Here is a 27,604-nt window from a genome sequence, read left to right as displayed (position 1 = left end):
AATTTTTTAGAAGAATATCTCATCTCTGTAGCTCCATACAATGCAAGTCAACTGAGTCCAAAACTTTGAAGCTCAAAAATCACATAAAGTCAGCATAAAAGTAATCCATAATACTCCAGTGGTTAAATCCATGTCTTCAGAAGTGATATGATATGTGTGGGTGAGAAACAGATCAATATTTAAGTCCTTTTTTACTATCAATTTCCACTTTCACTCTCTTCTTCTTTTGTTTTTGGTGACTCTCATTCTTTGTGCATATTGCCACCTACTGGGCAGTGAGGAGAATTTATATTAAAAAAGGTCCTTTTTTTTTTGTCCTTTTTTAGGCTTTAAATTGAGTCACTATTCACTGCCATTGTACTGAATTGAAGGTCTGTGATATACTTTTGTGTTCTGCATAAGAAAGAAACTCATATGTGTTTGGAACGACATAAAGGTGAGTAAATTATGACAGAATTATCCTTTTTTGTTGAACTATTTTTTAAGCTCATACTTGGTAGGCGGATTTAAGTTCATCAGGTGACTCGTAACCAGAGCAGACCATGGAGGGTCTGATGTTCTGCCACCAGTAATCTAGTTTACTGCAGGTCTCATATGGTACAATAGGAAGAGGAGCCTGTTTCAACTTCTGTGCCAGCACACGAAATAAACTGCCTGGAAGTCACACATACACAACATACATTTATTATAAGTGAAATGACATTAGTTAGCCCTGTAAAGGACTCTTGGAAATAATTTATGTTTTATTATTGTTTTAAAGGTGAAATGTGTCATTTCTGTGTCACTAGTGGCAACAAACTAAAATGGCAAAAATAGCGATTGTTTCCAAACAGGTTTTACACACACTCCTTACACCCCGCCCCTGGCTGCAATTGTTCAGAAGAAAATGCTGTCCGACATGTCAACTTTTGGATCAACCAGTGGCGTGAGTTTGGGGCAGGATTATTTGTTTGTCCGAAAATGGCAGTAGAAGGGTTTGGGAAACCTGTATGCTGAAATTACACTTCACCTTTAAGGTCAAGTGATGACCTGTGGAAAGGGGAGACCAGGCTAGTTGCCACACTTTTTTACTCTGGTGAATATTTCTCAGAGTTGTTTTTTCTTGGAAGTCAATTACTGCATAGCCACATACCTTTTAGTTTTGCTACAAAAAGCTATTGAACATTTTCACTGTTTTTCCCAGGATAAAAATATACAAAATGCATTGAACACACATTGACCTTTTGTGACCTTGTGAAAAAAATATTTTATCATTGAGGGACACAATAAAAATGTGACAATGTGCCGTGATCATACTTTGATGAAAAATACACTTGTCGTAAGAACACATTTAAACCTTTTGGTAAAAATCAGCCTTTATATTATAATATAGTTGACCCTTCTCTTAAAGAGTTTTAGAAGAATGTCTCAGCTATTAAGTATTAAGTATGCAAGTATTAAGTTTCAAAAGGACTTGAGTAAAGTAACAATTCCCAAAAATAGTACTTGAGTATTGTAGTGAAGTAGAATTACTCAAGTACTTTATACCCCTGTCCATGGACTTAATGCTTGTGGATGGAGTAGGTTCATTAAACAGGTACAAGGTCATAGTTGCATCTTAACCAGCTTCGCAATAGATGCACCATAAATATCCTCAGCGTAGCAGCTATAACAAGTGACAAAATGCATGCTTCAGCCCTTTGGGTACACGAGTCTTTGTTTTCTATCCCCCAGCCTGTTACGAAACAAGTGTGCCTGGCAGGCATGATGGACTCGGGTTTGGGCAGGCAAACCGGGCTGATCTCAAGAGTCATGGTTACCGTTTGGCAAATCGCACCAGAGCGATGTCATTGGTGACATCATTGTTCTGGAGGTAGATAAAGTCCTCGTGGGATATAATGGCATCAACAGAGACACACTCTTCAGTGGGACCGTCCAGACTTGAGTTCATGTGGTTTACCAAAACACATCTGCCACACGTTGGGAGTCTACAAAAGAAAGTAAATGTGGGTACTATTTATAGAGTGGCCCTAAAAAGTATTTGGACACTTGAGCCACACAGATAGGGATAGTTCACCCAAAAATGTAAATTCTCTCATCATTTACTCACACTCTTGCCATCCCAGATGTGTATGACTTTCTTTATTCTTCAGAACTCAAATGAAGATTTTTAGAAGAATATTTCAGCTCTGTAGGTCTATACAATGCAAGTGAATGGTGATCAGCACTTTGAAGCTCCATAAATCACATAAAGGTAGCATAAAAGTAATCCATACGACTCCAGTGGTTTAATATACTGTATGTCTTCAGAAGCGATATGATAGATTTGGGTGAGAAGCAGATCGATATTTAAGTCATTTTTTTACTCTAAATCTCCACTTTTACTTTCACATTCTGAAGGTGAAAGTGGAGATTTATAGTAATAAAGGATTTAAATATTTATCTGTTTCTCACCCAAAATGATTGCATTGTTTCAGAAGACATATTAAACCACTGGAGTCTTATGGATTACTTTTATGCTGTCTTTATGTGATTTTTGAAGCTTGAAAGGTCTGGTCACCATTCACTTGCATTGAAAGGATCTACAGAGCTGAAATATTCCTCTAAAAATCTTTGTTTGTGTTCTGCAGAAAAAAGAAAGTCATACACATCTGGGATCGCATGAGGGTGAGTAAATTATTAGAGAATTTTCATTTTTGGGTGAACTATCCCTTTAAAAATGTCTGAATGTCATTGCATTCGATATCAAGCCTGTATATGTCTTACTGTATGAAACAGTGTGCAGCCATGAGGACCTATTGCTCATGGATGAATTAACCTCCACAAACATGCTGGAATGGTCTGGACGTGGATGGCTGGGCCTACAAGTAAACCACACACATGCTGTGTTATAGCGCTGATAGGCTGATTAATTGACTCCGGACCACTGAATTATTGCAAATTATTCTTTACTAATGAAATGCTCTTTTACCAAGGTGATTCTCACCTGCATGGACACCTACCATGGCCAGGAGTGAGGTTTGGCCTCAACACCATTCACCACCCTAGTTACAGAGGTAACAGGGGTCACTGCTATGGTCCCGCATACTTTAGTCCCGCAAAATAACATTATCATTAATTCTGCATATCTTGGTATTATCGCAGTTGTTTGAGAAAGGCCTGTGTGTCCTCTTTAAATGTCTTGCACAATAAGACAATGGCAACAGCTCATGAATCACCCCTTGCAGGAATCAAACCTTCAACCTTTTGGTTACCAGGCCAGAACAAACAAATAAAAGAGTAATAATAAACAATCAGTCAATCATTCATGTGATATCACCATGAAAGAAGAAATGAACCCATGAGAACATGTAATTACAAGACCAAGACAATTGTGAATAGAATGAAAATAAATACTCACTGATGGTGATGTCGTTCCATGGATTTGGGGGAGAAGGGGGGTTAAAATATTGGGATCCGTGGTCCAGTATCCCTGGAAACCCTTTTCCTGACTAACACCATTACTGAGGAAGCGGATGGTGGCCTTGTTCCCAGTGACACTCAACGAGGGTTGAAGAAAACCAAAGAATTTGCCTAGACAATGATACAAAGAATTTTGTTCATCAACCAAAGCTTTCGCCCTAACATCTAATACAAAGATGTCTGTTTAGATGGCTTTTAGAGTCATGAATTTTAGCGGTGAAACTGGTTATTCTATGTGCTTTGGTATACAGTATTCTAACCTTTTGATAACCCAGCAGCATCAAAGACCTCTACATAGTCCACACACTGTCCCAGCATGCTAACAGCCTGCAGTTCAAAGTGAGTGAAGACCATATAGATTTCAATGGCAGATGGGATGGAGATAGTCCAGGTTCACACTGCTTGGCTTACAATGATGGGCAGTAGCTTCGTTACAAATAGCGAAGCTATTAGCTTAACTACATTTCTGAGTAGCGAGGTGGTAGCTTCGCTAGTTTTTTTAAATCAAGTAGCTTTTCAGTAGCGAAGCTATATTTTTGATTAAGCTACACTGCTACATCACGCATGCACCTGGTGTTTACTGTCGCAAGTTTTGAATCAGAACTAAAGATGTAAGACTCAAATGAATCGTTCATCTGAGTCGGTTCTTTACAATGAATTGGTCAAATGTGATAGCAAAGCGGTCTGAATCGGTTCGCGATTCAATCTGAATGGTTCAGAAAGCTCACACGCACACTGCTGAATCATTTCAAAACATTCAGTAGCCCATAGCTAATGGTGTGAAAGGTGGTAACGATTCTAGGGGCCCACAGGTCCAGGGGGGCCCACAACAAATTTTAAACTGTATATTTACATTATGACAACTTTTCCCATTGTGTATTTGAACACCCAATTTAGTTTAATGACTGAGGACAAAAAACAACAGGATTTTAAAAATGTTTGTGGTCCTCTTATTGTTCAAAGAGATTGCTTGGTTATTGCTATGCAGTCGCTACATAGTTGTTAGCTCATTGCTATATAGTTGTTAAGGTGTTCTGGGTGGTTGCTAGGTGGTTGCTTACTTGCCAAAATTAAAAGAGCCTACCCCAAGGTCCCAAGGTCTCTAGATGTGGCTTGGCTCCCTTGTTCAGTGTAAATTTATGGGGGTTTTTGACCAGTTATTTTACCACTAGATTTGCATTTTCTGAAGGAAATACCAGTGCTCACAGGGCAGGAAAAGAAAGCCCTATATAGAAGTGTTTTTAGGTTAGAAAAACAAAACAAAAACATTGTAAATTAAATGTTGCATCAGAGCTGCTTGTCATGATACAGAAAACTATATGCAAGGAACACCAATCTCAATTCAGTATGAAAATATTACTATGATGTAATTGTTGCCATTACATTTTGAATACTGAAGATTTTCAAACCTTACATTTCTTAAAATTGTATAAAGTTAATCTACAAAAGAAAGTTTGAACAGAATCTGTATGTTAAGCGGTTCCTATACACTCACTGAGCACTTTATTAGGTACACCTACTTATTCATGCAATTATCTAATCAGCTAATCATGTGGCAGCAGTGCAATGCATAAAATCATGTAGATATGGGTCAGGATCTTCAGTTAACATTCGCATCAACCATCAAAATGGGGAAAAAATGTGTGATCTCAGTGATTTCGACCATGGCATGATTGTTGGTGCCAGACGGGATGGTTTGAGTATTTCTGTAATTGCTGATCTCCTGGGATTTTCACGCACAACAGTAGTATAGAGTTTACTTTGAATGGAGCCAAAAACATCCAGTGAGCGGCAGTTCTGCGGACAGAAACTCCTTGTTGATGAGAGAGGTCAACAGAGAATTGCCAGACTGGTTTGAACTGACAGAAAGGCTACGGTAACACAGATAACCACTCTGTACAATTGTAGTGAGCAGAATAGCATCTCAGAATGCACAACATGTCAAACCTTGAGGCGGATGGGCTACAACAGCAGAAGACCACGTTGGGCACATTATTAGGACCATAGTGTTCCTAATAAAGTGCTCAGTGAGTGTACGTAGAAGTTCAATACTTTGGGTTAGGGGGTAAAAACAAAGCCCAACAAGAATGTTTGAGGGATATCAGTACAGTGCTGCCTTGCGAGAGCTGCAATGACAAAGTGTGATCTAAGTTTTCACTCACTCTATGTCAGCAGGATCCATGAATTTCCATGTGGCACTGAACCCATAGTCCACTACTTTGTCATTGGAGGAGAAACTGACAGTCAGTATGTCTCCAGTCATGACCAGATCTCTCAGTGGATAAGTGCTGCAGTGTGTACCTGAAAGAAGAGTGAGTATACAATACTATATAATTTCTCATCTATGTTCCCTAAACACTACAACTGCCACAGGAACAAGCCACAAGAGATATTTCTACCTAGAGTGCCAGTGCTATCACTGAGAGTGACTTTGTCATTGAGGCACAGTGAGGTCTCCTCCAGAGAGAAGTTGCTGGAGTGAAGGTGGGCATTTTTCCCTGTGGGCACATGGATATTCCATTGGCAGGACGCTCTGTTACTGTAACTGTGTGGATAGTTCATAGATGCCAGCACACCCTCAGTGCCAACCAGGTCCTTCAGCCCACCTCAACCAGAACCTAGAGTGAAAGAGAGAAAGCTTCAAAAGCTCCAAAAGGGGGTCGTTCTGACCAAAAGTGTTCTTGCACTTAAAAAAAGCAGAACGCAGGTGTTTTTAAAACTTGACAAGGTGTCTAAAAGCGGCACTCCTGCACGAGATGCTGAGAAAGCAGCGAGATGTGGCGCAACGGTCAAAAACGTCCATCTAGTGCATGTTTACAAAGAAGAAAAAAAAGGGAAAATAGTACCTAAAACCCTCAGCTTATTGCACAAAAAAATTTAGATACTATAATACTATGGCATACTATGATATGATGATATACTGGTGGGGGCCTGGGTAGCTCATCAAGTAAAGACACTGACTACCACACCTGGAGTCGCAAGTTCAAATCCAGGGCATGCTGAAAGACTCCAGTCAGGCTTCCTAAGCAACCAATTGGCCCGGTTGCTAGGGTGGGCAGAGTCACGTTGGGTTAACCTCCTCGTGGTCCTCGCTCTCGATGCGGCACATGGTGAATCGTGCATGGATGCTGTGGAGAATAGCGTGAAGCCTCCACACGCGCTTGGTCTCCGCGGTAACATGCTCAACAAGCCACGTGATAAGATGAGCGGATTGACGTCTCAGATGCGGAGGCAACTGAGATTCGTCCTCCACCACCCGGATTGAGGCGAGTCACTACGCCACCACGAGGACTTAGAGCACATTGGGAATTGGGCATTCCAAATTGGGGAGAAAAGGGGAGAAAATAAAACAAATAAAAAATAAAATAAAAGATGACATACTGGTGAGGTCAAAGATGTCTTTGTGAATGATGTTCTCAATCCAGGGCAGGTAGGCCAAAAAGCGGGTGCAGATGCTGGGCTTCTTGTCCATGATACAGCCAATGGAACCAAAGCTAGTGATGCCGTGCATCTCCCAGGAGGATGAGGGACTGTCTTGACATACCAGGGGCCCACCTGAGTTGCCCAATCACAACATTAAAAACATACTTTGAGAAGTTTTCTAATTTTGTGTTCCACAGGAAAAAATAACAGCACACATGTTTGGAATAGCTTGAAAGTGAGTAAACAATGATAGAATTTAACTTTTTGGGTGAACTAGTCCTTTAAATAGTTCCATTCCTGATACACAGATTTGAGCTCGTCGGGTAAAGTGTAGCCACAGCAGAACATGGATGTTTTGACCTTAAACCACCAAAAGTCTATGCACTTACCGATGTCATACGGTACTACAGGTAGGGCGACCTGGTTCAATGCCTCAGCCACTTTAGGAGCTGTGGAGTTGCCTGTTGACAAAATAAATGAAACATCACATATTAGTGGTTATTTTATGGCTGTTTAAATAGTACAGGTAAAACTCACATTTTAAACCTTGAAAATACATTTTCGTTTAGTTGTCTGATAACTGTTTTTTAATGTAGCTGTAGTTTTAAGAGCTGCATTTTCAAAATTACCCAACAGAGGGCATTGCCACTCCAGAATCTTTGGAGGTCTCTAAAGCTGCCTATTGAATACATACAATATATAAACCAAATTTATATATGAGGGCCGACAACAAAACAAAAGTAAAGACATATAGATGGAAAATACTGCTTAATGCAGACATCACTATATACAGTATATATATATATTGTTGTACCATGCAAAATTTCCAAAAAGCTATGGTAGTACCATGGTACTTTTCTGTTAGAGTTTTACATTAGCAAAACCATCCCATTACATCATTATCCCTATAACTTAATGACTTTGACAACATGTGATTAAAATGAGAAATCAAACCTGTTTCATCTCCCCTGCCAGTGGCATAGCACGTTTTGCCTCTGGCCTGGACCTCCTCTACTGAAGGCAGACAGGCATAATCGATGTAGTCGGTAGGCTTGACCTCTCCATCCAGTCGCACCAGGGCGATGTGAAAATCTACTGATTGTACAGATGGGTACTGAAAGCCCTCGTGCCGATAGATGCCCAGCATGTTAAAGCACTGCTCACCGGGCTCTGAGAATGTCAGGTTGTGTTTGCCTAGACACATCTTCCAGCGTTTCAGCTCATCTGCATACCTATGACAGGTACACACACACATATGAACATGCATATAAATAATTTACAATAACGAGCATAAGTCAACGGACAAGTACATATTGTATAGTGCATTTTTAAAACTTGTACGAGAATGAAAAATTGGTATTAATAGCTAATACAGGCATGTTTACAGCATCATTTATAGTGTTCAAAGTGTAAAGTTTTATAGTATGGGAAAAGGAAGTTCTTGGTTTTACCTGATGATGCAGGGAGCAGCTGTAAGAACCCAGTTCTTATGGATGAGAGTTCCACCACATGTGTGAAAGAACTTGGGTGAAGGTAGAGACTCAAGCCAAACCTTTAAGAAAATTGTACAAACAGTGTAGTTTTCATGTAATGAAGTAAACGTGAACAACATTAGATCATGAACTCTGTTTATTTTCTCTTCAGCACAACAAACTCTGGAACACATCCCCTCTCATCTCACACAATCTTAAAGAGGACGTCACAGAATAATAACTGTATGTGAATTCTGCTTCTCACTTAAGCATATGACGCCACACAGGCCCCCTCCCCCAGAATTCACAAACACAGGCACTGACAGTTTATCGGGGGCTCGAATGATGCATCCAGCTCTAGAACAGGATGCCTGAGCTGGGCTGTCTACAGAAACAGTTTTTGCAGGCCACGCAGCAGAATAAAAGGCCCACGTCTGGGTCCCGTGGCCAATTTAACTGGTGAGTCCAGGTCAAGGTGGGCTGGCTTAAGGCGATCTATGGAGACACACTCTGGTCTGCCACCCATTTCAATCAGCAACGTCTTGTTCCCGGGCTCTAGAACTTGGAATGGTCAGTCATAGGGGAGTTTCAGGGGTCTCTGATGCGTATCATGCCGAACAAACACAAACTCTGCATCAGACAGATTGTTCGGAATCCAAGCCTGCGGAAACCCATGTTGAGAAGTGGGCACAGGAACAAAAGATGAAGCTTGGTCCCGCAGAGTCGAGCTCTGCCGAGATGCGGACCAAGTAGTGGTGGCTTTAGGAATTAAATCACTGGGTACTCTGAGTGTCTGACCATAAACTAGTTCCACAGAAGTTTTCAAATCTTTTTTGGGGCTGTTCATAAACCCAGGATCACCCAAGGATGACAGTCGTGGCACAACATCAGGCCACCGAGTGGTCCGATCCACCATTGTGAGCAGCTGAGCGTACCCCCGAGATGGGGGAAGGGGACCCACAAGGTCAACGTTTACGTGATCAAAACGATGCTCGGGCCCCACAAAACGCACCAATGGTGCTTTAATGTGACACTGAACTTTTGCTTTCTGACATGCGACGCAGGAAGCAGACCGTGCCCTCACGCATTTCTTAAGGCCGTGCCAGACAAATTTTGCAGCTATCAACCTTTGTGATGCTTTCTTGCCTGGAAGAGACAAACCGTGAACGACGTCAAAAACATGTTGTCTCCAATCCCCAGGCACATAACAAAGGAGCAAAACACCAGCCTCATGAAATTTGACATCAACCAACTTAAGGCTCGTGACCGCTGTCCTGTAGAACTGGCCCTCCGGATCAGAAACCTGAGCAGCAGCCATCCCAGCATAATCAATGCCCAAGTTTACTGCATTGACGTTAGCTCGTGATTGGCAATCCGCTACTGCATTTGTTTTCCCGCAACATGTTGGATATTGGTAGTGAATTCAGATATGTAAGACAAGTGCTGTTGGTGGGCAGACCATTGCTCCAACAACCAACGGTTTGTGATCGATAAAGGCTGTAAATGGCCGGCCTTCAAGTAGGAAACGGAAGTGACGGGTGGCTAAGTACAGTCCAAGTAACTCACGATCAGACGTGCTGTATTTTTGTTTGCTGGGACAAAGCTGGCGGCTAAAAAATGAAAGTGGTTGCAAGTATCATGCCTCAACAGCATGATAATAATTGGTGATAGACTAATGTAGCGGCCAAGGCGATTAATCGGCTGGTAAATGGCCATTCTGCGATTATCAGCATCTACCATGTGAGTGGATAGCCCTAATAATGGACAATAAACCATTACTTTTTTAAAGGTGCACTCAGTAATTTTTTCCTCAGTAAAAAAGTTTAACTCCTAAAGACATGAATTGTAATTTTGGAATATATGTAGGAAATCATGACCACTCACATTAAAATGAAGACTCCAGTCATATCAGTAACCTTATAAAAGCCGTTTTATTCTACATGGAGAGGGTCCGCACATGGGGGCTGTCATGTTAGAATCACATGACCAGCCGAATACTACTCGCTAAATCTCAGTAACTGTCATGTTATTTGACACTTCACTCATTGATTTAAGTAATTATGGCTGACTATGAATACTACATTTCTACAATGGCATCTGAAATGGAAAACTATTGATTTTAAATGATGCTGCATCCAAGCCACTAGGTGTCAAGTCTAAGATGACACAAAGACAAAGTTACTGAGTGAACCTTTAAGTGAATTTAGAATGATATCATATAGTGTTAATTTCATCGCAATTATTTTGTGAACATCTCTACAGCTGTCATTAAACTGCATTATGTATATTCAAGCATTATTTCGGCCATCGGCCATCCTGCTCTTTAGATATTGTATTGAAAAAAACCAATTCGGCCGATTTATAATAATAATGAGATTTTTTCATCTTCTGAAGATGTGAGTGGTGATTGCCCATGCAAAACTTGTCACCACAGTGCTAGAGTGCTGTGGGTGCTTGCCAGCTTTGCTATGTAGTTGCTAGGGAGTTGTAGTAATTTCTAGGGCATTGATATGTGGTTGCTAGGGTGTTGTGGTTGGCTGTCAGTCAGGGCGTTGTTATGTGCTATGCTAGGATGTTGTGGGGGGGTTTCTACAGCATTTCTATGTGGTTGCTAGGGTGTTCTGGGTCGTTTCTGGGGCGTTGCTACATTATGTGGTTTCTAGGTTATTGTGGGTGGTTTCTAGGGCATTGTTATATTTTGCTAGGGTGTTATGTGTGCTTGCCAGGACAGTGTTATGTGGTTGCTAGGAAGATCTGGATGGTTTCTAGGGCATTGATGTGTGGTTGTTAGGGTGTTTTAGATGGCTGCCAGGGTGTTGCTAAATGGTTGTTAGGGTGTTGTGGGCAGTTTCTAGAGAATTGCTATGGTGTTGCAAAGAAGATCTGGGATGTTTCTAGGGCACTGATGTGTGGTTGCTAGGGTGCAGTGGATGGTTGCCAGGGCATTGCTATTCAAGGCTTTGTTCAAATAATAATGGTGATGCTAACTAATACAGTAACTGATCTATCGTATAAATCAATGAGTACTTTGATGATCAAACATATAGACTCTGGTATGTAATATCACTGCACATGACCAGTGTAGATAAACATCTGATCCTAATACTGATAAGAAAATCAATATTAACATTCAGGCCATATTAGATACAAGATGTCTAGAATCATTAGATGTAGAAAGGTGATATATTACGACATATCTCCCGATCTAGAAGGGTGAAGATTTAACTGTACATGCATGGACACCTGCCATGGCCAGGAGTGAGCTACGGCAGGCTCTCCATTCACTATATGAGTGTTGAAAGCAGGGAGGATCACAGGCTTCCCGCAGCTCTCAGGCCAGTCTGTGAAAGAGAAAGACATGAAACAGCTTCAGTCACACCATCACGGCTGTTTTAAGAGAAGCATTCAGGTGCAGGATTTTATCTGAACAGATTTGTAACATGATGATTTTAACTGACAATTATCCTCTCTGCAAATTACCTAGAGAAAATATTCACAAAGGCTCGTTACAAGGGTTGTAGTCTTCTTAGGAAAAATTAGCATTGCAATGGAATGTCTACTTCTAAGTGCAAATCCCCGTTCCCCGTCCTCCTGATGCATTCTGCGAAACTGCTTTATTATGGAGTACATCTAATGAGCCATTTAAACTAGAGCTAAACTATTGTGTATCAATTCAATGCACATGCAACATCTGCTGTCTAAATAATGACAATATCTGTCCTGTGTAAGGTTATTAGGTCTTCTGTAAGATATATTCACATACATTACTTGAATCAATGTAATGTATCTTATATAAATGAAACATATAGCTCACACCTATCTTGATGTTGTCACATGGGTAGGGCAGTACAGGTGGTTCTGTAGGGGTTGGCAGGATAGGATCAGTAATCCAGTGTGCATGTAAACCTTTGGCCTCTGTGAAAAAGTCAGCATAGTATCATATCAAAAGTTCATTTGTTGTGCTTTCGATGGCTGCAGGAATTTTGGAGTCACAGAATGGGCCTGTTAGATAGCAGACATGTTTTAGATACGCACAGGTTTTACTTTATAATTTGAAATCTGGGAACATCATCTACATCTTTTTTTAATCGCATTTTCAAATTTTTACTTCTAAAAAATCATTTGTTAAACTGCAAAAAACATAAAAGAAATTACCAGTTACAGCATCTAAAATATACATTTTCCCTTATACATATATGCTGTATGTAAAACGTAAAGTTTTAACCTAAAATCTTGATGTTGAATTTTATGGACATGTTGTACATTATTTCAGCAATTGTTATTTTGACTGAATTTTGCAATTTATTGCTTTCTTTAGACCTTAAAAGCAGCATTTTAGTGGATCGTAGTAAATTACAAACATGTACGTGTGGTAATAAATATGTCACTGTTTTATCTGTTAAAGGGCGTCATAAACAGGCTGCCTTGAAAAAGCACTGAACAACATCCTTGTCCTTGCTCACCATATTTTTCGCTCCTGGTTGTGTTCCGTCGTAGACGACCACGTTGTCATAGCACCGGCCGATCATAATACCAGCCTCTTCCACGTCAAAATCTGTAAATGTCAATTTAATGGTCTTCCCTTTGGGACTGCTTACAGTCCACAGACACATGCTGTTAGCCGGGTAGTTCATGGGCCAGTTTTGAGACTTGATGACGCCTGTCTGCTCCTGTGAGAAACCTCCACATCCCTGGATATCTGCAGGACATTATAAGTGCAGTTTGCTTCTTTCAGACAAAATAATGGCTATAAAATCTGACAGTTAAAGAAAGGATTGTTCCAAGAAACAGAGCAAAATATCACATAATTGTCTTGCTGTGAACTGGTGTATTGAATCTGAGGCTTTAGCCCCAAGTCTAGGACAAGTCACACGTTACCAGGGTACAAAAGAAACTTTATGCCATGCGACTGTATTTTGCATTATTTCTATTCAAATATACATTTTGTCCCAGTGAAAATGGGATTATTTAGCTATTTTTTCTTGTATTTAACCAGGGGTGTAAAAAGTACTCAGAAATTATACTTAAGTGAAAGTATGGATACTGAGTAAAACTTCTGCTCAATTAAAAGTCCAAGTATCGAGCCAAAAACATACTTGTAAAAAGTATTCACTTTAATTTCTACTTAAGTAATAAAAAAGTAACTTTTTTCCTAGCTAAAATGAAATCAAGAGAGGAGATTGTGTGAGTTAGGATGTTAAATTTGATTTGTTTAAGTCACCTTTTTACTGTCTCTGACGACTGTCATATTTCTCCCCCAGTGACATTCGCAACCTGGTCCTAGAATCATGTTACAGTAACTACATTTTTGCAAATTGATTTTTATGTGGCCTGTTGTACGTAACACAGCAATTTCCTGGTGGAGTGAACACTAGAGGTGCTAAAACAACAATGACTTTTATCCACTTTCACTCAAATCAAAGACGGCAGATTATCAGTTCATAAACACTTACTTTTCTCTCTGTTCCTCACACAATGCTATCTTATGACATATAAACACTTTTACTATAGCGCATTACTCATTTTAACGTTTGCATTACATAACCAGCTACATTTACAAGCTTGTTTAAATGTGATCAAATTGCACGGAAGCTCAACTGATATAGTGTTGCATATGCGATAGAGTCCTGAACGTAAGCCAAAAGTATCATAGATGCACCACAAAATGACATGGTAGCTTCAGAAATTGTGTTTTTCATCTCACATTTGCTTTTTCTGACCCTATCAGTTAGGTTTAAGGTTTAGGGTAGAGAGGTAGGTTTTGATTTCAATCTCGATAGAACATTAACCTTAATAACCTCATCTGTTTAGTAGAACATTTCACTCGCTTTTAGCGCCACACAGTGGACATTTTACTTCGGAACTGCCCTGAGACGTGTAATGAACCACATCATTTTATTTTACAAAAACATTGCCACAGTCACGCAGTGTTCGTAGCATGGGAGAGAACACTCACGATTTGCGATATCTAAGCACCCAGCCCCTTGAGACATAAAGAAAGATCCCAAAAAATTCAAATGAAGCTTTGAAGAAAGTTAGTAATGTTGTTGGTTTTGTGAATTGTTTTCTGAGGTTTGCTGCCAAACCTTGCTGTTGAGCAGATGGATGAATTCAAAAAAGTTCATAATTAATATTTACTCAGATTCCAATAATTTTACTAGCATCATCATCATCATTGCTGGTTTTATAGATATTATTATAATTAATAGTTGCCTAACAACAACAACAACAATAATTCAGCAAACAGGGAGTAGAAATTCATAGATATGATTTAAATATGAAGTCAAGTGTAGAAATAAATGACATGTAAACATTTATTTACAAAAGCCTTTTGTTTTATATATATATATATATTTGCAACATGAATGATCATTTTTGACTTCATAACTGTCCAATCTGTAGAAGTAGCAGGTGTTTAGAATAAAGTTTAGGACAAAAACCGTCAGTGTTTCTCACTTCGTGCTCATAATTTTGAATGAATATATCACATTCAGTCGGGCGGTCACATATGGTCGAGTCGCACAAATATTTCAACACACAGCCGCCATGCGACATTTTGCCATTTGTCAATCTGTCGTTTGTCGGATGCAATGAAAAGGCGTCTTCAGTCCAGTAAGACGAAAGAAAATGATCTGCAAAAATGTAATGAGTACTTTTCAAGTTTAAAAAGTACTATTTTTTCTTTGGAAATGTAATTAAGTAAAAGTACAAGTATTCTATTTAAATTGCACCCGAGCAAAGTACAAATCCCCCAAAATAATACTTAAATATAATACTTAAGAATTTTTAAATTCTACTCCCTGCCCAGTAGGTGGCAATATGCACAAAGAATGCGAATCGCCAAGAGGAATATGAAAGTGAAAGTGGAGATTTATAGTAAAAAAGGACTTAAATGTTGATCTGTTTCTCACCCACACCTATCATATTGCTTCTGAAGACGTTGATTTAACCACTGGAGTCTTATGGATTATTCTTAAGCTGCCTTTATGTGCTTTTTTGAGCTTCAAAGTTCTGGCCACCATTCATTTGCATTATATGGAACTTCAGAGCTGGGAGTAAATGATGAGAGAATATTCATTTATGGGTGAACTATCCCATTAACATCATTGAATCAAATGGAATACATTAGGTTACACCAACAAAAAAGTTTGATCAGGTAAAAATAGCACCTTAAGGTAACAATTGCGGGGAACCACTTTTTACAGTGTGATTTTGTTCTTCATATTTTCGTTTTGGTCGCTTAATGCGGGATTTATTCCACACAGAGTATATGTAACCACATTGAGTTCTGAATAATAAAAACAATAATAAATAAAGAATAACTTATGGCTCCATAGAAAAATGTATGATGGTACATTTTTCACTGAGGTAAAAGTTACGTAGAAGACGCGTGCAAGTGCCAACAGATCTTGTAGTAATTGGTTTGTATGTCTTTAAATTGAATCTCTCGTGGCATTAATATCAGCAAAAATCAATATGCACCATGGTTCTGGTGGCAATTTTTACTTACACTACACTATATGTAACACTCTATAAACCTGCAGAACATGCTAGTTTTATATAATGGCATGTTTGTATTATAGAAAGTCAATAAACTGTATGAAAATGCTTTTATAAAGCACCATAAGTCTTCCTCTTTCTGCTCAGGTTTAAGGAAACTGCAAGCAGAATTTACTGTGAGTCTAACGAGAATAAGCAATGGAGACAAGCTACAACAGCAAGCTCTCGCAATGCATGTTAATGCAGGTGTCAATCAGCATGACTACAGATGGCTTTTTCTCTTTTGTTAGGGGTTGTAGCATCTGCTGATGAGGGAAATCTTTTTCATAGAACCAGGAATATATAGTTGCTGTGAAATATCTCTTTCAATTCAAAAGTTGAGACATTTATATGGAAGACAAGAGCTGTTCGGTACTATTCCAGCTATGAAATGGAGCAACAACTTGTTCAGAAGAACCACATACTAGCATACACAAAGTCGCAACCGTAGAGAAGTGATGGCTGTAGGGCATCTATAGTTGTGTGTGTGTGTGTATGTGTGTGTGTCCAGGTATTCCCTACGTTGTGGAGACCCAATGTCCCCTGTAAGGATAGTAAAACCTGACATTTTTGATGTTGTAGGGACAATCAGTCAGTCCCCATGCGGAATACAGCTTATAAATCATACTAAATGAGGTTTTTTGAAAATGTAAAAATGTAGAAAGTTTTCTGTGAGGGTTAAGTTTAGGGGATAGAATATAAAGTTTGTACAGTATAAAAACCATTATGTCTATGGAGAGTCCTCATAAAACATGAGTGTGTGTGTGTGTGTAGGTGTGAGTACATGGATGTCTCTAAAAGGTGTTTTACCCACGAGGTCCTCTGGATATACAGCTTCCCATATGGCAGAGAAGCCACAGTCAGCCAGCCGAGCATCTGACTGGAAACTCAGCGACACACTGACTAGAACAGGGGGAAGAACAAACCCGCAGTGTGTGCCTGAGAAGAAGAGACATAGATAGAGAGATGTCAGTTTCTACATTGTTTTCCCTCTATTTTCACACTGACATTGTCAGATTACAGACTGGGCCGGTGGGGCCTTGTTCCCGACACCCGGATATAGCACTGCAGATATAAAATGTATATAGTATTGGTGTCTCAACTGTTAGAGCATGGCACTAGCAACAAGGTCATGAATTCGATTCCCATGGAACATGCATACCAATAAATTATTTTGTCTTTTGCAATGTATTACGCACTTTCATCAAATAATGATCAAATGATGGAGAATATCCAGATGCATGATTTATCCAATGTCAATGGTACATAAAATCATTAAGCAAATTATCATCATGTCATTTTAAGATAATGATTTTGTTAATATATTCAAGTAAACATGCAAATGGCATCTAATGACCATGTGAGAGAAATGAACATAATGAAACTCAGTCTTCCTGCAACACAAGACAAATTAATTTATGTTATGTTTTAAAATGCATAAGTACTGTATGCATGAAAAGCCTAGTTTAACATTATTTGCAATGCATTTCTACACAAGGTGTTTGTACTCTTCCTCTCTTCAGGGTGATACATGCTGTCAGCAGAACAAACACTCACACAATGCTTCATACTGACAGCCAGGACAAAGGATGTGATGTGAAGAACACACACACACACACTTGCAACCGCCAAGTAAGGACAAAATGTCAAGACCAATGAGCCTTACAAACCATGACTGCTGGAGGACCAAACTTAAATTTTTTGTTCGTTTGTTTCATCTGACATCATTTCCAGATCCTTTAGAGCCCTTAAATTCATGTGTTTTAAAGTAATAATTCATGGTATGACTTTATTTCTTCTGCAGAACTCAAAAGAAGAAAAGGATGCTCTTTTTTTCATGCAAATATAATGATGAATCATGATCAAAGCCTTCAAGCTTAAAAATGACTAAAAGCACCATAAAAATGGTCCATACTATCCTAATTTGTGTGCTATATTCCAAGTCTTCTGAAATCATACGATAGCTTTGTGTGAGGAATAAATGCAAATATAAGTCATAATTTACAAAATATCTTAATATCCACCCTCCATCCACCATCCTTTGTGTAGCGATGTCCGATCTGTTTGTTTTTTTGTTTTTTTTACTTTTTCTATCAAACAGTTGATCCAGTTTACAAAATCTCATTAGTTCCTTCTGACCAAGTTTGTCATGACACCAGAACCAATGAGGTTTGATATTACTGACATGTCGCAATATTTGAGCTTTGTATAAATGAGCTGATCGATGATTGCATTTGAATTAAGAGTAAATAACAACTAAAATCTCAGTCCGTTCATCATACAAAGTGATCATATGCCTTCAGAAGGCTTAAAATATGATGCACAAGTCACATAGACTACTTTTATGACACTTTTGGGTGCTTTTTTAAGCTTTAAAGTGAGTATGAAATATAGTAGCTTTATAATATAGTATATATACTGTATATACTGTATAGACAGTATAAGTAAAGGATAATGTACAGTCAGTCAGTTGTTATCGCAAAATCAACAGGATGATCGTTAGCCCGATGCGAAGCGAAAGTGACTGTCTGACTGCTCATTATCCAGTTTACTGTAAGACTACTTGCCAAATAATTAAATAAATGGACATAAAACATTGATATGAGTTGAAATGATTTTATAAGCTTACTTGTATTGCAGAGTGATACGAGAAGTCGGAAAGATTACTTGCAATACCCAGATAACAGTCCGATTTGACTTAATCCCCGGATGTGCGGTTGTTACTAAAACATATCAGACCACTAGATGCCGCTATTGACCAATCAGAATAGAGTATTTCAGAGAGCCAGGTAATAAAAACTGATAACGATATTATATAGAAATCGGCAATTGTGACATTCTTTAAAATTTATATTTTTGTGTTTCACAGAAGATAGAAAGTTATATGGGTTTTGGAACTTTAATCTGTCACTGCTTTACAAATAGCCAGGAAAACTCTTTGTCCTTTCTTATAGATCTGAACAAACATCCAAAACTCTTTATCTTTTCCCTCACACTCTCTCACACTTTCTTTGTCAGCCTGCACCGGGACTTTATTGACGGTATCTGGCGTGCAGTCCTTGAAAAGCTGCTGCAGATGAGCATATCGGCTGCTCACAGCTCAGCCTGATGTTCAGTAATAAGGAGCTGAAATTTATAGTACACTCCTTTGTGAGAGGGATAAGAGAGAGTGATGAGAGCGCTAGCTACTCTTGCGCCAGAGGTGCCATTTTAGTGTTAGTTATGAAGGTCGATTCTGATAGGCCTCGCTATAACACATGCTATGCTGGCTTGTCACATTTCACCTATTTAAATTAGTCAAATAATTTTCAAACTTTGAGCACAGTTTTAAAAATGTCATTCCAGGGAAATCCAAGATGAGGGTTTTTGTTAATCAGTTTTCATGGTCAAATATTATGGATTAGATGAGACATTATAGATATACAACTTGCTGAATAGGACATCTTAAACCAGCCTAACATGGTTTTAGCTGGTCTCCCAGTCTGGACAGCAGAAAAATGCCCCAAAACCCTCTAAAACCAGCAAACAGACCAGCATGGGAAACCAGCTAAAACCAGCAAACCAGCTTAGGATAGTTTAAGATGTTTTATTTGTTTCCTGCCCATGAAAAATCTCACAGAGTAATTGGCATGTTGCTACCAAATGTTCTGGTACCCTAAAAAAACAACCCCAATTTGCCGATTTACTGACAAGCGCCATCTTGCGTCAGACATTATTGCATCAATTCAATTAAGTTTAACTTTTCCTGTGGCACTACTGATAGCATGTTGCACAAGCAACCTAAAAGACACATGTTCTGGTCCCAGGTAAACTAGGAAGTATTTGCGTTCACATAATCAATGATGCGATTCTCAGCTTGCTTTTTCCTTCCACGATTAAATTTTTACTCCATTGACGGTAAGGTTTAGGGTTGGGGTTAGGGATTTGAACAAAAACCTAACCATAAATATGAAAATTTTGTGCGTAAATCGTTGCCTTTTGTCACGTCACCGTTTGTGCAAAGGACATGAATGATATCTCAAATCGTGCAGACTGATCACACTGTGAATTCGAATTGAATGTATGGGCATGTGTGAGCTCCACTTTCTGGGTGAAATGTCCACAGAGTGGGGCCAAAAGCGAGTTGTAAAGCTAGATGTTTTGAGGTGTAAATGATGTAAAACAGTCAACAGGAATGCAAATTTTTATTAACCATAAGCCCTAACCCCAAGTATGCGCATTAATAATAGTGATGCTAGCTTTTGCAAACACTATTAACTAAATATAAAGAAAATTAGATTAAGTCATTGTACCTGACCATGATGCAAGCATAACTTAATCATATCTTACCCAGTGACTGCTGACAATCAGAGACGGTGAGTTTATCATCGCCGCATTGGGCCACTTCTCCCATGACGGCCAAATCAGTGACTTGCAGTTTGATGAGAAAGCCCTCATCCACGTTGATGTCCCAGGAGCAGCGCAGGTCGGCAGGATAAGCCTCAGGATAGTTCTTGGAGTTGATTTGACCTTTACGTCCAAACAGCTTCCCAGGAGATTCACAGCCGGAGTCTGAACAGAGAGTGACAGAGCATTATTCTGAACAGTAATGAAGAATCATTTTTTCAGAATTATATCCAACATAGAAGAGTTCCCTCCAGTGTAGACAACAAACTGTATTAATAAACCCTTTTATATTGATTTACTTGATTATTTGCTAAAGTTGTAATCTCATTATATAAAATCCATCTTCATGTCAATGAATGGATGCTTTCTGAGAACTTTATTAGACTGTAGGGGAGTATAGTGATCAATAGTTGAGCCCTGTTATTTTATTATGATAAATAACAAAGAATCCATGATGCAGTTTCATTATCAACTGGCTCAACTGGCACTGTACTTACCTGCTGGGGCAGGTGTGAAGGTCTGAACAGGCGTGGTGGTGTTTGGTCGAGTCGTAGTTGTTGGGGTGGTTGTAACTGGTGAGGCACTGGCTACGGTGTAGGTAGCACTGAAGCCTTTAGCAGTCTGGCTCAAACCAGACTTGAAACAAACGAGCATACTACTGCCAGTAGACACCGCTGGAGCAGGGACCTTGTTTCCACAGAAATTAACTAGAGAAATTAATTCATGGTTTTTGGCAGATAAAAATGACTGCACAGATGTTCACAGAGGAACAAAAAGAATATTTTTGGATTCAGTAAATGTTATTACTCACCCAGTTGGGTGGCGCCATTTAAAGCACCATCATAGATGTCCACAAAGTAACCACATGAGTCCGGGACAAGGTCAAAGGACATAAATTTTAGCCGGACTTTTTCACCCTCAGGTACCTGTATCCTCTACTGGGGATCCAAAAACAAATGAATTATATTCATGTTTAACAACATGTTTAAACATGAATTGTTTTACATTTCATGTTTGATTTTAAGGACATTTTTGTTACTATTGTATGATAAACAATGATGAATTTAGTTGGTGAATAATTTAATGAGGATCAACATTTTGCCATTGTAGAAGGATAATCACACAATAGGTTTTGCTCAACTCATTATAGCTACACAGTTATCATATCAGTTGCTCTTTGGTACTTTCTCAATGCAGGTGCTGACAGCACTGATAACAGCTACAGTATCTATCAGCCCATCATACACCTCACCTGAGCATAACTAATCGACTCAAAGTTTACAGCACCATTATCTTAATTACGACCTCAAACTGCTATTTGTAGCATTTTCTGTCTCGCACATGCTTTTTAAACATTGATTGATGCATAGTTGATGCAATTCTGGAATCCTTACAGAACTGGTGATTGAAATTGTGCTGTCTCATGCATCTTTAGTTAGTTTGACGTCTAGGCTGCAAGCCTGACTGGTGATTAGCTGATGAGGGTAAATGTGGTGCCAGATGGAGCTGCAGAACTGTGGGGAAGATTCCAGCAATCTGATTTCCACAATCAAAGCCCCTTGTGTTAAGATTAATCATTGAATCTCCTCACAAACGCAACCATTTCCTCTGTATGTGAAATCTGAGTGTCATCTGATTGATTATGCGTAACAATTTATTGAAAAACACATTGAATTTTTGTTGTGCTTGCCATGTAAAACCTGTCACCATGATCTGACTTAGGGTGTCGGAGGGAGATGCCAGGGCATTGCTATGTGGATGCTAGGGTGTTCTGCATGGTTGCTAGGTGGTTGCTTGGGTGTTCTATGTGGTTGCTTTGGCATTGGTAGGAGGTTTCTGGTGTGAGTGGTTGCTATGGTTTTGCTATACTTTTGCTTCTGTGTTTTGAGAAGTTGCTAGGGCGTTGCTAGGTGGGCAGCATTAGATTCATTGTGCATAACAATTTGTTGAAAAAACAAAACACAATGGAAACAGATTTGTACATTTTGTGAAGAAAACGTGGTGCTTGCCTGTGCAAAACTCACCACTCTGATGCTAGGGTCTTGGGGATGGTTGATGGTTGTTGCTATGTGGTTTCTAGGGTGCTCTGAATGGTTGCCAGGGCATTGATATGCGCTTACTCAGGTGTTTGTATGTAATTGATTTGTAGGGCATTGCTATATGGTTCCTGGGATGAATGGTTGCTATAGTTTTTCTGTGTTGTTAATAGGCTGTTCTGAGTGGTTGCTACAGTGTTGCTAGGGGGTCGTCATCAGATTCACTGTGTATTAGAAGTTTTCAAGAAACAAAATGGAACCAGATTTTTACATTTTGTGAATGTGGTGCTTGCCTGTGCAAACTATGGTGTTAGGGTTAGTTGGTGGTTGCTATTGTGTTGCTATGTGGTTTCTTGGGTGTTCTGATTGGTTGCTAAGCATTGTTAGGTTGAGTGGTTGCAGTGGTGTTGTGTAGTTGCTAGGGTATCGCTGGGGTGAGTGGTTGATATGGTGTTGCTAGCTGGTCGTCATTGGATTCACTGTGCAAAAGATTTGTTAAAAAAAAAAATGGAACTAGATTTTTAAATTTTGATGCTAGGGTGATGTGGGTGGTTGCTATTGTGTTGGAATGTGGTTGCTAGGGTGTTATTATTGGTTGCTAGAGCATTTTCAGGATGAGTGGTTGCTATGGTGTTGCTCTGTGGTTGCTAGGGTGTTCTAATTGGTTGCTAGGGCATTGTTAGGGTGAGTGGTTCTATGGTTTTGTGGGGTTGTGAGGGTATTGCTGGGGTGAGTGGTTGATGTGGTGTTGCTATGTGGTTGCTAAGGCATTGGTAGGTTAAGTGGTTGCTAGGGTGTTACTAGGGGGTTGTCATCAGATTAATTGTGCATAACAATTAGTCGAAAAACAAAATAGAATCAGATTTTTACATTTTGTGAAGAAATAGTGCTGTTTGCCTGTGCAAACTATGATGTCATGGTATTGTGGGTGGATGCTTTCGTGCTGCTGTGTGGTTGCTAGGGTGTCCTGAGTGGGTGCCAGGGCATTGATATGCGCTTGCTTGGGTGTTTGTATGTACATTGATTTGTAGGGCATTGCTAGGTGGTTCATGGGATGAATGATTGCCATGGTTTTGCTATATTTTTACTACGGTGTTCCAAGCGGTTGCTATGGTGTTCCTAGGGGGTTGTCATCAGATTCATTGTGCATTACAATTTGTCAAAAAACAAAATGGAACCAGATTTTTTAATTTTGTGGAGAAATTGTGGTGCTTGCCAGTGCAAACTATGATGTTATGGTATTGTGGATAGTTGTTATAGTGTTGCTTTGTGGTTGCTAGGGTGTTCTTGTTGGTTGCCAGGGCATTGTTAGGGTGAGTGGTTGCAATTTTTTGTGTGATTGCTAGGGTATTGCTGGGTTGACTGGTTGCTAGGGTGGTGCTAGGTGGTCATCATAAGATTAATTGTGCATAAGATTTGTCAAAAATCTTTGATGTTAGGGTGATGTTGTTGGCTGCTATGGTGTTGCCATGTGGTTGCAAGGGTGTTCTGATTGGTTGCGAGGGTGTTGCTGGGGTGAATGGTTGATATGGTGATGTTATGTGGTTTCTAGGGAATTAGTAGGTTGAGTGGTTGCAAGGGTGTTGCTAAGGGGTCATCATCGGATTCACTGTGCATAACAATTTGTCAAAAAGATAAATTGAACCAGATTTTTACATTTTGTAAAGAAAATGTGGTGCTTGCAAACTATGATGCTAGGGTGTTGTGGGTGGTTGCTAGGGTGTTCTGATTGGTTGCTAGGGCATTGTTAGGGTGAGTGGTTGCAATGGTGTTGTGTGGTTGCTAGGGTATTGCTGGGGTGAGTGGTTGATATGGTGTTGCTAGGTGGTCATCATCAGATTCATTGTGCATAAGATTTGTCAAAAAACAAAATGAGGGAGCATGGGTAGCTCAGCGAGTAGTGACGCTGACTACCACCCCTGTAGTCGTGAGTTGAAATCCAGGGCGTGCCGAGTGACTCCAGCCAGGTCTGCTAAGCAACCAAATTGGCCCGGTTGCTAGGGAGGGTAGAGACACATGAGGCAACCTCTTCATGGTTGCTATAATGTGTGGTTCTCCCTCTCGGTGGGGCGCATGGCGAGTTGTGCGTGGATGCCGAGGAGAATAGCGTGGACCTCCACATGTTCTGCGATAATGCGCTCAACAAGCCACGTGATAAGATGAGCGGATTGATGGTCTCAGACGCGGAGACAACTGAGATTCGTCCTCCGCCACCCGGATTGAGGCGAGTCACTACGTCACCACGAAGACTTAGAGCACATTGGGAATTGGGCATTCCAAATTGGGGAGAAAAGGGGAGAAAATAAAACAAATAAAAAATAAAATAAAAAGATGACATACTGGTGAGGTGAAAGATGTCTGGGAATTGGGCATTCCAAATTAGGGGAGTATAAAGGGGAGAAAATCAAAAAAGCAAAATGAAACCAGATTTTTACATTATGGAGTTAATTAACAGAGGTTTGGGAGGAGCATGTTAATTTTAATCTGACAAATCAGAGCCCACGAGCAGGAGTATATACGCTACTGCTTAGCTGCTTCCTGTGACAACTCTCCTGACATGAGAGTCTTTCCGGCATTCAGCCCCGCCCATTTCCCCACGAACAGACCCAGGCAGACGGATCATTAGATGCAATTTCCCTGCAAAGTATTGGGCTCCACCAGAACAGCTCTTCCATCCAAACAGTCTCGTCATTCAACAGAAGCTGCCACAGCAGCTCTTTGTTTTTTAACAGTATTGACGGCTACCTCGTAACTTAACGTGGTAGCCGTCAATACTGTTAAAAAACAAAGAGCTGCTGTGGCAGCTTCTTCGATGAAGCAGTTTATAGCGCGAAGTTGCTACCGCAAACTGGCTGCTCCTGCACTTTAAAAAATGTTAAACATCTCTCTATGACTGCTCATATATTCTCTTATCTAAACTTTCCACCCGGAAAGCAGTGCCAGCTGCCTCTGCGAACGGGCGCTGCTCCGGCTTCATGCCATTAGAATTAAATTTTATTTGAAAGCAAAAGAAACGAAGATTAACTATTCAATCCAACCTCCATTTCAACCCCCAGCATTTTTAATCAGGTTCTGCCGCACAGGTGATGCCTGTCAGCCTCATTACCACGCCACAGCTTGTTTATGGGCCGTGCTTTATTCAGCGATTGTTCCTCATCTTCTAACATACCACGATTGTTTCTCCCTCCAAAGTGCCCTTCGGAGCGTGATTTATTTCATTCTGAACACAGGGACATCATGCAACACAGAACTCCCTTCAATCGACCGATAATCTAATGACAAATTATTTTCAAACCAACGCAGACATTTTAACAAAGCACACAGCACACTGCAGTTACACACGGCCTCTGTCCGAACAGGCTCCGCAAGAGGCGGATCATGCGCCTCGTTCCAACTCATTCATAATCATTCTGCAACGAGTCTCGCTTCCTCTCAGCATTATTGACGTATATTTTACAGCAGGGGGCAGTCATACCCCTAAGGAGCGAATGACCACAACTGTATCCTTCAGTAATGATTGCAAGTCCATTTCTCCTGCATATCTGCATGCAGTACAGAGCCAAAGCTCTTATTTCTCAGATCATTTTATGCTGTTTTTCCACATTGTTTATTAAGATGTACTGTATTTCCCAGCACATATCTCCTGCATTTCTGTATGCAGTGAAGAACTGCAACTCAATGCATTCCTAGATAATTCACACCTATTGCTATGCGATGCATTTCCTATGCAAGAAGTATATTGTACTACAGGTGACAGTTATACTCCTAAAGAGCGAATGGCCTAAAGTGAATCCTTCAATGATGATTGCAAGTCCATGCATATCTGTGTGCAGTACAGAGCCAAAGCTCTTGTTTCTCAGATCATTTTATGCTATTTTGTCACATTGTTTATGAAGATGTACTGTATTCCCTAGCACATTTTTTTCTAAAGTTTCACCTAAATATGATTATTTTGTCTTTTCTACAGCAATGCCTGAAATTGTGCCTTCCACAGGGTCTCACCAATATTACTTTCAGCAGGTCTCTGCGAGAGCCCATTTAAATTCCTGTCACTGGATTGTACACAGGTTTACCTCTCACTTTCTCTATCTAGGTGTCTTTCCAAGACTTCACCATTACCTACCGAGGAGCCAAAGATGGCAACCATTTTAGTTAAGAAAGCACAACTGCGGTGCTTCTGCCTTCGGCTCAAAACATCCCTAAGCAGCACAAATGTGCTGTCCACGTGCCACAACTGCGGCGTCTTTTGGATCATGCCACAAACTCCCACCACACTGCAAAGCAGCGCAAATGTGCTGTATAGGTGCCGCAACTGCTGTGTCCTTCGGACCATGCGACAAACTCCCACCACACCGCAAAGCAGCGCAAATGTGCTGTACAGGTGCCGCAACTGCTGTGTCCTTCGGACCATGCCACAAACTCCCACCTTACCGCAAAGCAGCGCAAACATGCTGTACAGGTGCTGCAACTGTGGTGTCCTTCAGGACCATGCGACAAACTCCCACCACACCACAAAGCAGCGCAAACGTGCTGTACAGGTGCCGCAACTGGGGTGTCTTTCGGACCATGCGACAAACTTCCACCACACCGCAAAGCAAATGTGTTTTTTCCAGGTGCTGCAACTGCAGAACATTTCAGGCCCTGCCACTAAATCTTCCACAACACCGCAATCATGTTTCCTGTTTCCTCTTATGTCTCCTCTTATTAAGACTCGAGGGGCACAGCTCAAATGTATACCCATCAAACCGCTATTCAGCAAGGTTCTTTACTCTGCGCCACCCACCATTTGAATGCAGTGTGGGCCCTCCCGTTCAAACGCTATGCAGGCTTTCCCATCGAATTGCAGTGTGGGCTCTCCCGTTCGAATGCAGTGTGAACCTCAGCGCATTGGTCGCAGGCTATCCCATTCGAATCGCAGTGTGGGCCCTCCCGTTCGACCACAATGCAGGCTCTCCCATTTGAATCACAGGGTTTGCTCTCCCATTCGAAATGCAGTGTGAGATTTCACGTCATTCATTCCGTGGGCTCTCCCGTCTGAAACGCAGTATGAGCTCTCCTGTTCAAGTAGCGGTGGTGCAGTAATCTTAAGAGCCTTTTAGCTTTTCCCGTTAACTATGGCATTGGCATTTCCTTTGCTCATGGTCTACATGAGCCCGACACACAATAAGGTGTGCCTAAATGTGATAAACTATTTGTTCCCTATTTGATACTGCAGCCACAGTGCCCCACCAGATAATATACTGCAGCACCCGCCCACGCTCGATACTGCCGCAGCATTGCCCGCATACTCTCAATTATGCCACAGCA

At 40.4% G+C, this 27,604-nt stretch overlaps 1 pseudogene; it reads right to left on the bottom strand.

Annotated features, from left to right (window-relative positions):
* Positions 1-487: 487 nt before the first annotated feature.
* The window catches only part of LOC127444281 (tolloid-like protein 2), a 33,630-nt pseudogene continuing 6,513 nt past the window's right edge, over positions 488-27,604 (bottom strand).

This window comes from Myxocyprinus asiaticus, chromosome 7, assembly GCF_019703515.2.
Source record: "Myxocyprinus asiaticus isolate MX2 ecotype Aquarium Trade chromosome 7, UBuf_Myxa_2, whole genome shotgun sequence".
NCBI classification, from domain to species: Eukaryota; Metazoa; Chordata; class Actinopteri; order Cypriniformes; family Catostomidae; genus Myxocyprinus; species Myxocyprinus asiaticus.
This window is presented reverse-complemented; position numbering and strand designations above follow the sequence as displayed.